The following is a 14,391-nucleotide window of genomic DNA, read 5'->3' on the forward strand; positions in this document are numbered from 1 at the left end:
AGAGGAGTGGCCAGGAAGGGGTGTTTTGGTCAGTAGAGTGAGAGGGAATAAGGATAGGAGTCATAGGGCCATTGATTACTGTGTCCTTTCCTAGAATGATAATGTCGATTTGATGATTGTTCCCAGAGTAAGCAGGAAGGTAGGGACCCTGAGGGGTAGGAGAGGATATGGATGCAGAGGCATGGTAGGGACATGTCTAAAGTAGATTGGTACTAGATTTAAAGTGAAAAACCCAGGACGGTAAAGAAGGGAGAAAAAATACAATTCAGAATCATCTATGTCTTAATTTCTCTTCTTACTTAGCAAGATTCTAAAATATGACATTAAGTAATGTTTACGCACACACACATCTAGTGAAAGGTAAGTTCCTTGAGGGTAGGACCATTTTTCATTTTTTCTTTACAATCCCCAGTCTCTGGCACATGGACTTACATGGTGTAAGCACTTAAAAATAATAATTATATTTGGATTGGATAGGGATGTATCCTTCATTTTCAAACAGGAGAGAGGCAGCCTTATGCAGTGGATAGAGTCAGGAAGACCTTGGGTTTGAGTCCTGGTTCTGACACATGCTGATTGTGTGACTCTGGGTGAGTCACTTACTGCTCCAGGACACTCCTTGAGACTATAAATTTCAGAGAAGGTGCTGATCACTATCAATAAAGGAAATTCCTCACTGGAGCTCCCAGCACTGAAGAAATGGAAGCATTTTCCAAGAGACAGCACTTGGAATCTTTGAATGGAAGTAAATCTGAAAAGAAAAAAATAGTGAACCAATTCCTTTTCCGCCATGTGCACTTCAAGGTTCTCCTCTGAGATCTTTAGCTGTTCCCCAGAGTTGTCTATTGCCAACAGGCCTCTGCCTACATCAAAGAAGACACTGTGCTCTATGAGCAAAGCAGAATTGCAGTAGCTCAAAAGAAATATGAGATATGCAAATTTAGAGCCATCACCACCCTGTTTCTCATTTGATGAGCAACCCTGAGGGTCTTGACTTTTTTTTTTTAATTTAAGGGGCCATCCTTTGACTCACTCAAAGAAGCCTATTCACTGAATGGGCATTGCCTCACTCAAAGTGAGAACTTGAGCAGACTTTAGTTTAAAAAGGCCAATGTCTCTCACTGCATCCTGGGCCATCTCCAGTCTTCCTGATCTATATCTTGCCACTGGACCCAGATGGCTCTGGAGGAGAAAATAAGGCTGGTGACCTTGCACAACCCTCCCTCCCTCAAATCAAAGTCAATTGCAAGTCACATCATCAACTTCCTAATGTCATGATTAACTTAGCACAAGGCTTGGCATATAGTAGGCACTTAGTAAATATTATTGGATTGGATTAGACTATTGGTTTGGTCCACTCCCCAAGTCAGCCTCTGAGTGGGCCTCTCTCAAGTACAGTAGTGACCCAGCATTGTTCCAATAGGAATCTCCTTGATAGCTCTTCCCAGTTGTGGACTGATATTGATAACAGATAAGTGGCATAATGGATAGGGTGCTGGGCCTGGAGTCAGGAAGACTCATCTTCCTGAATTCAAATCTGGCCTCAAACACTCATCTGTAAAATGAGCTGGAGAACGAAATGGCAAACTCCTCCAATGTCTTTGCCAAGAAAATCCCAAATGAGGTTGCTGAAACGACTGAACAACACCAATCACAACATCAATAATATGGAGTGATTTGATTGACTTTTTCCATAGCCACATATCTTTTTTGTCTTGTATTTATGTCAACAGACACTGTCTATTGTGTTTTCTTGATCCCTTAAGCTTATTATCTTGATTTTTAAAAAAATCAAGCTAACTTGGCATGATGCAGCTTTTTTGTTTGCTGGATTTGTTTTGCAACTAGACCTGTGAATTCACAGATATGATGTCTGGTGAGGAATTCCCTCTAGTGAGGCAGGTTGGCACTTCCTCTGTAACTTCCAGTCTCAGAGGAGTGCACTGGGCACTGAGATATTAAGTGATTCACCTAGTGTCATGGAGCCAGCATGTGCCTTGAACTCAAACCCTTTTCTTATTGCCAGGGTAACTGACCAACTCTCCATGCACTATACTACACAGCCTCAACTGGCTTATTTTTGACCAAATGATATTATTTAGAATTTTCATTACTTTATTTTCTCTAAAAACACTTAAAAATTAATCATACAAGTAGTGTGGCAGAAATAGCATGAGGCTAGGATTGTAGAGACCCAGGTTCTCATCCCGTATCTGCCCCTAGCTAGTTACGTGATTGTGGGCAATTCAACTCAATAAACATTTTTTAGACATTTAAAGTGAAAAAGATAATCTGTTATGTACTGGGCTACAAAGACAAAAATGAAACTGTCTCTGCCCTCAAGGAACTTACATTTTACTGCAATGCCTCTTAAACTTTTTTTGTTTATATGTTCATGATGCAATATTCTTTATGGGGAATCATGGCACATGAAACATTTCAACTGGCAACAGAAAAGGGTTCTGTGGCAGTCAGGCCTCCAGATCCAGTCATTACCCTGAACTTGGGATTCCTGAAAAGTTTATATAGTATTGGAATTAATTGTTCTTTAAATGTTTGGTAGAATTCACTTGTGAACCCATCTGGCCCTAGGGATTTTTTTCTTATAGAGTTAAATTTCATTTTTTAAGATGGGATTCTTTAAGTATTCCATTTTCTCTTCTCCTAACCTGGGCAATTTATATTTTTTGTAAATATTCATTACTTTTGCTTAGATTGTCAGATTTATTGGCACACAATTGGGCAAAACAGTTCTTAATAATTGCTTTAATTTCTTCTTCACTGGTGATGAATTCTCCTTTTTCATTTTTGATACTGGTACTTTGGTTTCCTTCCTTCTTTCTTTTTTTAAAATCAAATTAACCAACGGGGCCTTGGGACTCCTCTCCTCTTTCCCCTTCCCCATCTTTGAGACTTGAAGGTGAGCAGGTAGGCAGATTTGTGCTCCTTCTATAGACTCCCTATAATGACTATCGCTGTGCCATCCTTGAGGAGAAGAACGAGTGGCATTTTGTTTGCACTTTGTTTTGTTTGGGCTCTGATGATTCATAACATTAGTTGTAAATTCAAAAGGAGCCAGATTTATAGCAGAGGCCAAAATAGTTGGTTTATAATTTACAAAGTTTTAAATGGATATGTGAAGAGTAAAATTTCATGGTGTGCCATTTGTAAGAGCCTTATTCTACTGAGTCACTCGTGCCATCTCTCTGGGCCTCAGTTTTCTCCTCTGTAAAGTGAAGATTTTGTTCTAGATGACCTTTAAGCCCTTAGCACAGTACCTGGCAGATAGTAAGCACTTAAATGCTTGTTGATTTGACTTGTCCTTCCAACTCTAAATCCTTAGATGACTCTGAGATCCTGACCAGCCCTAAAAACCCTTCACTCTAACTCATGATACTCTGATTCCTCCCTTGCTGCCTTACAACAGTGCCTTTCCTGCACACCTAAGTTTGCTTAGAAGTCCAATGATCAGAAGAAGAAAAAAAACCCCAGCAGCCTAAGAGTTACTTAGACAACATCCATAGTCAATAACTCTTACAAAACCAACCCGGTCTCTCCAGTTTCTTCTAGCCTTGGGGTAAAGCTTACAGCCAAGAGCTTCAAGAAAGCAGCCTCCTACCCAGACAGCAACTATTTTTTGCCAACTTCATTGTGACCTCTTACAGCAGGTAAAATCAAACCCCGAGTCTGTCAAAAACAAAGGAGCTTCCTGAGTCACTGGAGAAGGCATCACAAGACACTTAACCATAATTCTATTAGTATTGTGTTGTGGGTAGGTATCTGTTTCTATTCTGTATCCTTAAAAGGTCCAAGGCTCATACAACAGCTTTATGGAAAATTTTTAAAAATCAAGATATGTTAAGTCAGTTTTATTTAGCTCTGCATTTGCACGGGGCTAACCTTTCCAGTATACCAGAAGCGAAGTGGCAAGCGATGAATGTTACCACACCTGCGTGTCATTTTACACAACAACATTGATTCTGAGAAGTTGTGCACATATCAAGTTTTTTAAGTTGAATATTTTAAATGAAATGTGAGTATGTAATATACTCTTTTTCAATAATCCCCAAATTTATCTTTCAAAATTATAACCCTATAATGCTTGTTCTCTCTGCTCTTCACATTGCTATAACAACACCACCACCAATAATAATAATAATAATAATAAGTGTTTATGTAGTGCTTTGAGGTTTGTAAAGCACTTTACGTACATCATCTCATTTGAACTGCACAACAATCCCAGGGAGGTAGGCGCTTATAATTCCCATTATTTTACAGATCAGGAGAGTGAGGCTGAAGAGATGAAGTGACTTGTCCAGAGTCACATAGCTAGTGTCTGAGGCAAAATTAGAACTCGGGTCCTCCTGACTTGAAGTCAAATACTCTATCCATTGCACCACTAAGCTGCCACAATATTGAACAAACAAAACAAAACAAAAAAAACAAAAGCAAACTATGTATAGAAGGTACAAAAAAAAAGGTCAACTTCCCTAAAATGTGAAAAGAATGATAATTCTTTTCAGAAAGCTGAAGTTTGTCCAGAGAAAAGACACTGAATATCTGGTATTAGATTGAGAACTCAATTCCATAAATATAACCCAAGTGATTTCAAAGAGATCCCTCCAGGGGCAGCTAGGTGGTGCAGTGGATAGAGCACTGGCCTTGGATTCAGGAGGACCTGAGTTCAAATCCGACCTCAGACACATAACACTTACTAGCTGTGTGAGCCTGGGCAAGTCACTTAACCCCATTGCCTAGCCAAAAAAACCCCAACAAAACATAAAACAAAGAGATCCCTCTGAAACAATCTAAAATCCATTTCTTTTCTTATATTAAACTAATTTTCCTTTCAAAATCTGGCTCTCCTGTCACATATTCTTTATTTCAATATGTTTGCTTCCCCACTTCTCTTCTGAAATTCTTCATCAGAAAGTCTTTTCTTTTTGCTTTTTTGGTGAGGCAGTTGGGGTTAAGTGATTTGCCCGGGGTCACACAGCTAGTAAGTGTCATGTGTCTGAGACTGTATTTGAACTCATATCCTCCTGACTCCAAGGCCAGAGCTCTATCCACTGTGCCACCTAGCTGGCCCCCCCTTTTTTTTTAAGGCAATTGGAGTTAAGTGACTTGCCCAGGGTCACACAGCTAGTAAATGTTAAGTGTTTGGTGTGAGGCCACATTTGAACTCAGGTCCTCCTGACTTCAGGGCCGGTGCTCTATCCACTGTGCCACCTAGCTGCCCCTTCATCAGAAAGTCTTGGGGGTCCTTTATACCCTTTGACTGCTTGTAATAGACTGGTGTCTGGGGCCTGGGGTTTCACTGCTGTTCTACTAAAGGGGCAGTACCTTGCCTTTGCCCCCAGATTGCCCCTTTACAATTTCCTCAAAGCAGAAAAAAAGACAAATACTAACTAGCACAGGCAGATAACTGACAAGGCAATATAACTCTGATTACTTCCCCATTTATCCTGAAGGATTATCTCCTTTGCCAAAAAAATGTTGGGTGATTATAGGACATGGCAAGACGTTGGGGAAATGGAGCTCTGAGCTCCATGAGATGAATCAGTCAGTGGTAGCTATACCACCAGATCATCTGAAAGCGTTTTAACTTCCTTGTGCCTCTGATGCTTCATCTATAAAACTGGAAATCACAGTCCCTTTGTGACTATCAGAAGCAGGCCTTGGGTACCAGCATATGTACTACCTATGGGAGAAAGGGAGGAATCATGGAATCTGCTCTCTAAAAGTTAGTGTCAAAAGTAGTGTCAAAACTGGATTCCATATTCACTCTGGTTTAAAGAGAAAGACTAAAAGAGCAATTTCTGCCCTTTGGGATCTGGTTTTTGAAGCCTTAAGACTCTCCTCATTTCTATTAGATCCTTTTTTCCAATCCTCACCACATCCCTATCCTACTTTTACCCCCACACTTGTCCCATACCATAGTATTTTCTTTCAAACAGCTAATTCTCAATTCCCTGTTCTAAAGACAACAAAAAACATAGCGGAGGGACTGATAGCCAGTCTGGTGACCAGCATGCCCAGGACAAGAGCAAGCCCTAGGAGAGTAATGATGGATGCAGGGAGGGCTGAACTGGAAGAGAGAGGGATAGAATGGTTATCATGACTCAGCAGCTTAGCTTGCTCTCCTCCAGGCATTCGCCTTTGCCAAGTCTTTAGCAGTTGGGTGGTGTTATTATTTCCTTTCGGCTAACCCAAATACTTTGTTCTTGGGCTTGAGGGAGAGGGAGATGTGTGCATTGGTATGGAACTGTGTTGATATGAATGCTGGGGACAGTGACACTGATGCCTATTGTCCTGGATGGCTACTAGCAGACATGATGTCAGGCACACCATGGTTCCCATTCTCATCAGTGCACCAGAGCATATTCATCAGATCATTGCTTTTGTTCAGCTCCCAGAGGATTATCATAGATGAAGATAATAGATTCCTAGGCCCAGAACTGAAAGGAACTTAAGAGGCCTTCTAGATGAGGACACTGAAGTGGACACGGATGAAGTGACTTGCCTGAAGCTACAGAGGCATAAGTAGAAAAACAGGTATTTGAACCAAGGTCTTCAGATTTCAAATCCAGTGCACTTTCTGCCTCATAGGCCAGGAGTTGAGAGCCACCAAAATTTTGATTTCTGGGTTCTTTCCTCTTCTGGCTGCTAAATGAAAGTTGTGGTCTAAGATGGGCATATATCTGATCTTAATATACTCATGTTTTCTCTCACCAAGCTAATTAAATACTTTATGACCTTCATAGAGGTGATCTGATAAAGAGATAAGGAGAAATGGGAACTGCTAGGTAGGTGAAGGTATAAGCCCAGAGATCACATACACACACACACACACATCCTCTAAACTGAAGTCAAAACCTCGTCCAGCTTAATGTAGGGAGCCCTGCCAGTGGATGACAACTGAGTGCCCTGAGATTCTTGACTCACGGGAACAGGGAGATTGACCAATACCCACAGTGTCCTGCTGGTTGCAAGGATAACACCCACAGCTGCAGAACCAGGTTTGGGAGCTCAATGTGGATCTTTGGTCAGTCTAAGCAAGCTCAGCAGGAATTTCACTCTAATAAATGAAGATCTCTCCAGAAGATGCTGCAATCCGAGTGCTACAATTTAGGAGAGTTAAGAAATAATGACAATTGGGCATACCATACAGTATTCACACAGGACTGGTGTGATAGAACCCAGAATAATAGGCCAGAACTTCAATTACAGAGCAACTGAAATTATAGGGCAGATTCAATTAATGATAATGGGTCAGATTACTGTCCTTAAGGGAAATCCCCTGAGCAAAAGAATAGGGTTATGTTTACATGGGGGAAAGCATGCCGTGAGGATTTTGGTTTCTCTTTCCTAAAAGATTTTTGCTGACCTCTTTCAGTGATTATCAGAGACTCCCTCCCTCCTCTGGGACACAGGCAGGACCAAGCATAAAGGCTGCTGTGTTCTTTTTCAGCTAAGTTATAACTCCGTGCCTTTTGTGAAGACGAGAGTTATCCTTAATTAAATCAGCTCTATGTAATTGCACTAGCTCCCTAATTGATATGGCACTGGGATGTAGGGTAACTGCCATTTTAAACTCATTTTAACTCCTAACAAAATCCTTCCTTTAATATTGTGGTTTCTGTTTGAAGATATATTTGCTTTATTGCCATAAAAGAAAAAGTAGCAAAGGGGTAAAGAAGTGGTTTTTTTTCTCCTCAGTTTTCTAATATTTTTTCTCATGTGTTTCAATTATAGTACTTGGTAAGGGTCTTTTTTGGGGGCCTAGGAGATGATGGCAGAGGTGTGAATATTATAGCTTACTATCTAGCAGATGCAAGACAATTGTGTGCATATATGTGAAGGGGAGGTGCAGAGTTGGGGAGCATGGAAAGCCTGGGAGACCAAGAATGTGGTTTGGTTGCAGGGCAAATTAGGATTCCCATAGGAAATTCTTCAAACAGTGAATCCATCAGTGACAGACATGTTTATAGGTGGAGGTTAGGGAGGGAGAAGGGAAAAGAAAGCACAAGGAATGAATGTCTCCATCGAGCTATAATCCTCCCTGAGTATCATTTCAGCTCTGGTAAACACACTTGGAGTCCAAAAGACTTGAGGTCCATCCTATCACAAGAGACTTACCAGTGCTTAACCTCTCTGTGCTTCAGTTTTCTGAGCTATAAAATATAGGGATTAGACTTACTGGTATCTAAGATCCCTTCTGGCAACAAAGGACTATAGCTGGACAGAGATATGCATTCCTTAACTTTTCCCTTCCCTTCTCCTTCTCTAACCTCAACCTATAATCATGTCTGTTCCTGCTGGACAATAAATTCATAAATGAGGAAACTAAGGCTCAGAAAGGGTAAGTGATTTGCCCGAGGTCAGACAGTTAGTGTCTGAGGCAAGATTTGAACTCAGGTCTTTCTAGCTCCCATCTAGCACTACCTGTTCCACTGTACCTACTATTTCTATAAGTTTTTAAAAGCCTAGAATCAAATTTACACTTGATATAATTAGCAAAGAACCATCATCTTCTATACAATATGTTTTCAAGCTGTTTTCTCTAATGCAGTGAGTTCTGATTTGGAGAATTCTTGGCATAAAATAGTTCTCCCTGCAGGCCAGATTACCTACTCATACCTAGCTCTTGCAACTGTGGAAATTTTTTCTTGGAACTTTACTTGTAAGTATTTTTCATTTACTGTAATATACTATTAGAGTTGAAAGGGATCTTTGGAAGTCCAACTCCCTCATTTTGACTGAGCTAGGTCTGGAACCCAGGTGGTCTCTTATCTACTAGCCCCACACCACACCATAACATTTTCATAGTCAAGTGGCTGCAGCAGAATTCATGTTTCACTTTTTTTTTTTAGCGGGGATGGCACATTCTCTCATGCCTCAACAGTAATCAAAGAACAATGCAGCCTGATTGTCTGCTCATCACCATGAATGTGGAGCCAGCCATCAGAAGGGAGAGCTTTCTAGTTGCCTTGGTCTGGAGAGGAGAGCTGTCCAAATCTGTGTCCCAGAAGCCACCTTCTGAGGTCAGTCTGATGAGTTACTATCCAATAACAGATCCCCTCTTCACATACTTCTCGAAGGACATTATTATACGCTCCAGGCTATAGGAGTCTCCCAGAACAGGATGATGACTCAGCAGTGTTTACGTGACGTTCTACAGGCACCATGTTTCAGTTATCTTTGCAACTTTCCTGGCACTTACTCAGCACGGTGCATCACGAATGCCAGTACCTCATGAGGATTTTCTTGAATAAATGAATGAATATTGGGAAATATGCTATGAGGCATTAGATTTAAAATGGCCCATTGACTAGAAGCCCTACATGTTCAGAAACAAACTGTTCCCAGCCTGTGCTGCTGCTTATTGTTAGCTCCAAGCAATTCTGGGCACCAGTGAAAGGCTGCCAGTTAAGACTTGCTGATTACCTTTTCTATAATCCATATCCTTTCCTCTGCCCCACTCTGCTAAAGGGTGGCTCTTCATCTAATTTGCTTTTGTGTTCACTACATGAAATCCTTGTAGCATCCAGCTCTGCCCTGGGCGTTCTCAGCAAAGACCTGTTCTGGTTACAGTATCTTGACCTCCATAGCAGAAGGGTGATATTGGGGAGGGCCAATGTGTTTTTCCCATTTGATAGTTTGGAAAAAAGGTTTCTGGAAGCTGTCTCCTATGCTTGGACTTCTCTCTTTCCTTACCCCTTCTTCTTGGAGTCACAGTTACATAGATTTAGAACTACAAGTAATCTCAGAGGTCACTAGTCCAAATTCCTCATTTTACAAATGAGGAAACTGAGGCCCAGAAGAAAGTGGCTTGCCTGAGGTTCCACAGGTAATAAGAGACAGAACTAAGACTTGAACCCAGGTCCTCTGGCTACATACTGAGGGCTCTGTTCCACTGTAACATCCTACCTAGCTTTAGAGGCATCTAGGTGGTACAGTGGATAGAGCGCTGGACCTGGAGTGAGGAAGAGCTATGTTCACATCCAGCCTCAGCCCCTGGGCAAGTCAAATTAACCTCTGTTTGCCTCAGTTTCCTCATCTGTTAAATGGGGATAATAGCTCCTACCTCCCAGGGTTGTTGTGAGGATCAAACAAGATATTTGTAAAGCATTTTGCAAAACTTAAAGTTCTATATAAATGATAGCTATTATCATTACTATCATTACTACAGTTCCATTCAATGCTCACCTCAGGAACTACCTCCTACACCCTCAGAATAACTTTGTATGTACTTTTCTGAGTACATATTGCATCCCACTCCTAGCAGGATACTAAGCTCCTTGAAGTCAGGGGCTCCTTTGTCTTCAAATCCCAAGTGTCTAAAACAAGCCCTTGCCATTAATCAAAAATGATTTATTAAACACTTACTGTGTGCCAAGACCTAGAAGTGCCTGGCATATAGTAAATGCTTACTAAACGTTTGTTAAATTGAACTGAATTGTCAATATGGTCTGAGGGAGGCTCTGCTTCAGGGAGTACCATAACAAGTCTTTAAGCAGCAATCACGCGTGTGCGCACACACACACACACACACACACACACACACCCCTACAAAGAGTACCTAACATGTAAATTCATCTATTCCAGGGATGGAGAACCTGGGGCCTCAAGGCCACATGCAGCCTTCTAGGACCTAAAGTGCAGCCTTTTGACTGAGTCCAAATTTTATAGAACAAATCCTTTTATTAAAGGGATTTGTTCTGTGAAGTTTGGATTCAGTCAAAGGGCTGCACCTAAGGACCTAGAGGGCCACATGTGGTTTCAAGGCTGCAGATTCCCCACCCCTGCCTCTATTCTCTATGTAACAATCTGACCCAGCACATAATGGTGTTACTTACAAGTCAGATATTTTATTAATCATTACAGTATAACTTAGAAACAAGCAGAGGGGAAAAACGAGAACTCATACCCCCTCTGCTAAACTATTTTTTAACAACATATATCCAGCAACATAGAGATTTTCTAAGGTATATTATTAAAACATCATTAAAACAAATAAACAAATAATGCCCTCTAACAGTTGCAATTCACCTCCGATTAAGCCTTCCTGCTCACCTCTACCTTTTAGAACCCCTGGCTTCAAGAGTCGGCCCAAATATGACCTTCTGTAAGAGGCCTTCCTTTCTCAGTCCCCCAGCTTGTAGAGCCTTCCTTTTTAAGGTCACCATCCATCTTGTCTGTATGTATCTTGCGTGGACCTATTTCTTTTTATGTTGTCTCCTCATTAGAATGTTAGCTCCTTGAAGGCAGGGGCCGTTTTGGTCTTTCTTTGTATCCCCAGCAACTTAGTACCTTGTCTTGTTGGTACGGAGTAAGTCCTTAACAAATGTTTGTTAATTAGGTGATAGATATATCAACACTGAAAATTTCACCTGAGGGTTTCCCTTGAGCACCTCCTAGACTAGAATTTAGTGATGTGTAAGGTGCTCATTTGGGTTCCCCTCTCAGTGGGTTCTGTTACTAAAGGAGAGACACACACAGAGAGACAGAGACACAGAGAGATAGAGATAGATAGAGAGAGAATACATTTTAAGCTAAGTAGTTATCAGTGAAAGCCCCCCAAATACACCATTATGTCATTGCTTTGGTATTCCCCACAATTATCCATCTAAGACAAGGGTTCTTTTTTTTTAGGCCCTTTAAAAATTTATTTATTTATTTTTAGTTTTCAACATTCACTTCCATAAGATTTTGAGTTCTAAATTTTCTTCCTATCTCTCCCCTCCCCCCCACCCGAAGATGGTGTGCAATTTGATATAGGCTCTACATATACATTCATACTGAACCTATTTTCACATTAGTAAGACAAAGGTTCTTTACCTAGGGTCTGTGAATTAAAAAAAAAATAGACAACTATTTCAATAAAATTAGTTTCATTTGTAATCCTATGTGTTTTATTTTATGCATTTACAAAATTATTCTGAGGAGGGGCCCATGACATAAAAAATGTTAAGAACTCTTGATCCAATAGAAGAAAAAGGTAGTTCCTTTGGACAGCAGCTAACGAGGATAATGCCGAATGGTCTCCTGCAGGCCACCTCAACTGGTCTAACTATGGTTAAAGACCTGCTTCAGAAACATGAGCTAATTTCTTCAGGTCTCACCAAGGTGTTGTTTTGGTCATAGAAAATGCTGGTGCTTGCAGTGATCTACCTTTATCTAGGCCAAGGAAATTGATAGGAGCAGTAGAGGCAGGTAATAATTTTCCACTTAAGTGACCCAATAAAAGTCATTTAGGGCCTGTGGTTGCATAAGCTTTAGTTATGTCTTGTGACTAATAGGCCTGATGCACAAATAAAAATTAAATAGAAAATTTTCAACCTAAGTTAAAATGTAATCTCCTGTTGGACTATTGTTAGTCAAGAAATGGCCCCAGTGAATGTGGTCAGCAGGAATAGAATATGACTTTCATCTAACAATGATGGCAAAGGATAGAGGTTATGGCCCGCTTCAGACCACCATCACAACTGTGACAAATGACAGATGAACAGAAGACCAGGAGATGGATCATGGTAGCACACATAATTGCTACATTTAATCATCCTGGTCTGAATGAGTAAGTGTAGAGAGGGGGGAAAGTGTAACCGAAATGTGAACCTTTATCAGTGTTTCTGAACTGAGACACAAGATAATAGAATTAAGAGCTGGCAAGGGCCTTAGGAGTCATCTCAACCAAACTTCACATTGTACAAATGAGGAAACTGAGGCCCAGAAAAATGAAGTGACTTCCTCAAGTTTTCAGTTTTTGTTCCCTGAATTCAAACTCAGGACCCCTGACTCTACAGCCAGTGTTCTTGTCACTATGCCACCCTGACCCCTGTCTTTTGCTGTTGTTTGAAAGTAAACCAAAGCTAAACAACACTTATCCAAAATGTGTTCCAGAATGTATAGCGTTACCATACAAATAAAGGCAGCTGACTGGATAGAGCACTGAATCTGGAGTCAGGAAGAGCTGAGTTCTGATCTGGCCTCAGTTACGACCTTTGTGACCCTGGGCAAGTCATTTAAGTTCTATTTGCCTCAGTTTCCTCATCTGTAAAATGGGGATAATAACAACACCTGCCTCCCAGGGCTGGTGTGAGGATAAAATTAGATATCTGTAATGTGTGTTGTACCTTAATTTGCTATGTAAATTCTAGCTATCATTATTCAGACAGCTAGGTGGCACTACTGTAGATAGGGCACTAGAACAGGAGTAAAGAAGACCTGAGTTCAAATCCAAGCTCAGACACGTAATAGCTGTGTGAATCTGGGCAAGTCATTTCACTTCTGCGTGTTTCAGTTTCTTCTGTAAAGTGGGGATAATGACACCTATATCCCATGTTTGTTGTAAGCACAAAATGAGATAGTATTTGTAAAGTACTCCTCAAACCTTAAAGAGCTACATAAATTCCTAGCTATTACCATTATCATCATCATCATCATCATTATTGTGAGAAGTCATGAGAATGAGAGGCTTAAATAGGATCATGTGGAGGGAATAGGCTGAGGAAATGATAACACCATAAGGCACATGAAAGAAAATGCACATGCTAACTTAAATAGTATTAATAGTTTAGGTCTATACTCTCTATTTCAAAGAAGAACTATTAACCTCTCATGGATGAGTGTCTCCTCAAAGAAAAACATACAGGATATTGGACATTTTAGTTTGAGCCAAGAGCAACTGAACCTTGAGGGGGATGAGCAACACGTAAGAAAGAACCTGTTCTATACCCATTTGGAATTAACAAAGCTTTCCTTTAATTCCTTGGGTTCTTCAATCCTGTCCATTGTACTCTGGGCATATATGCATGATCAAAGGTTGAGGTTTTGTCAGTTCAGCAGTCACTTGGTCCAATGCCCTTTTTATCCCAGGCAAACACTAGAGCAGCCCAGAGGGCTAAGAGACACAGAGAAACATACTAATGAATGTCATTATGCCACATAAGCCATGAGCACAAAGTATCAGACTGGTTGTGTGACTGCTTATGTGACATTGGCCTTGGAGTCAGGGAAACCTGGTTAACACTTACTAGCTGTATGACTGTAGACAAATGACTTAGCCTGTCTGACTCTCAGGTTCCTATTTTGTAACATCAGAATATGGATTGGGTCTGTGATTTCATTGGTATGTGAAACTCTCAGCTGAGGAAAATGCTTCTACCCATGCCAGCCCGCCCGTTCTCTTCAATCTGTAGTTAACTTGTCTAGAACAGGAATGTCAAACTCAAATGGAAATGGGGCCACTTAACCATACAAAAGGATCCCTTTGGGCCACATTTTGACTTAGAAAACCACATTAACTATGTTCTCCTGTATTTTTATTTATTTTGTTAAATATTTCCCAATTACATTTTAATCTGGTTCAGGCTGTGTTCAGAAGAGCAT

The 14,391-nt window shown here is 40.7% G+C and overlaps 1 protein-coding gene and 1 long non-coding RNA gene across 4 annotated transcripts in view; one reads left to right on the plus strand and one right to left on the minus strand.

Annotated features, from left to right (window-relative positions):
* CA12 (carbonic anhydrase 12) overlaps positions 1 to 14,391 on the minus strand; it is an 80,066-nt gene that overhangs the window by 48,861 nt on the left and 16,814 nt on the right. The gene's annotated exons all lie outside the window — the stretch shown is intronic.
* Positions 8,880 to 14,391, plus strand: part of LOC144456307 (uncharacterized) — a 118,471-nt gene continuing 112,959 nt past the window's right edge. The window contains exon 1 of the long non-coding RNA XR_013485330.1: positions 8,880 to 9,044. This is a non-coding gene — a long non-coding RNA (uncharacterized LOC144456307). The remainder of the gene's footprint in view (positions 9,045 to 14,391) is intronic.

Source organism: Phascolarctos cinereus, unplaced genomic scaffold (genome assembly GCF_003287225.1).
Source record: "Phascolarctos cinereus isolate Bilbo 61053 unplaced genomic scaffold, phaCin_HiC Scaffold_3;HRSCAF=262, whole genome shotgun sequence".
NCBI classification, from domain to species: domain Eukaryota; kingdom Metazoa; phylum Chordata; class Mammalia; order Diprotodontia; family Phascolarctidae; genus Phascolarctos; species Phascolarctos cinereus.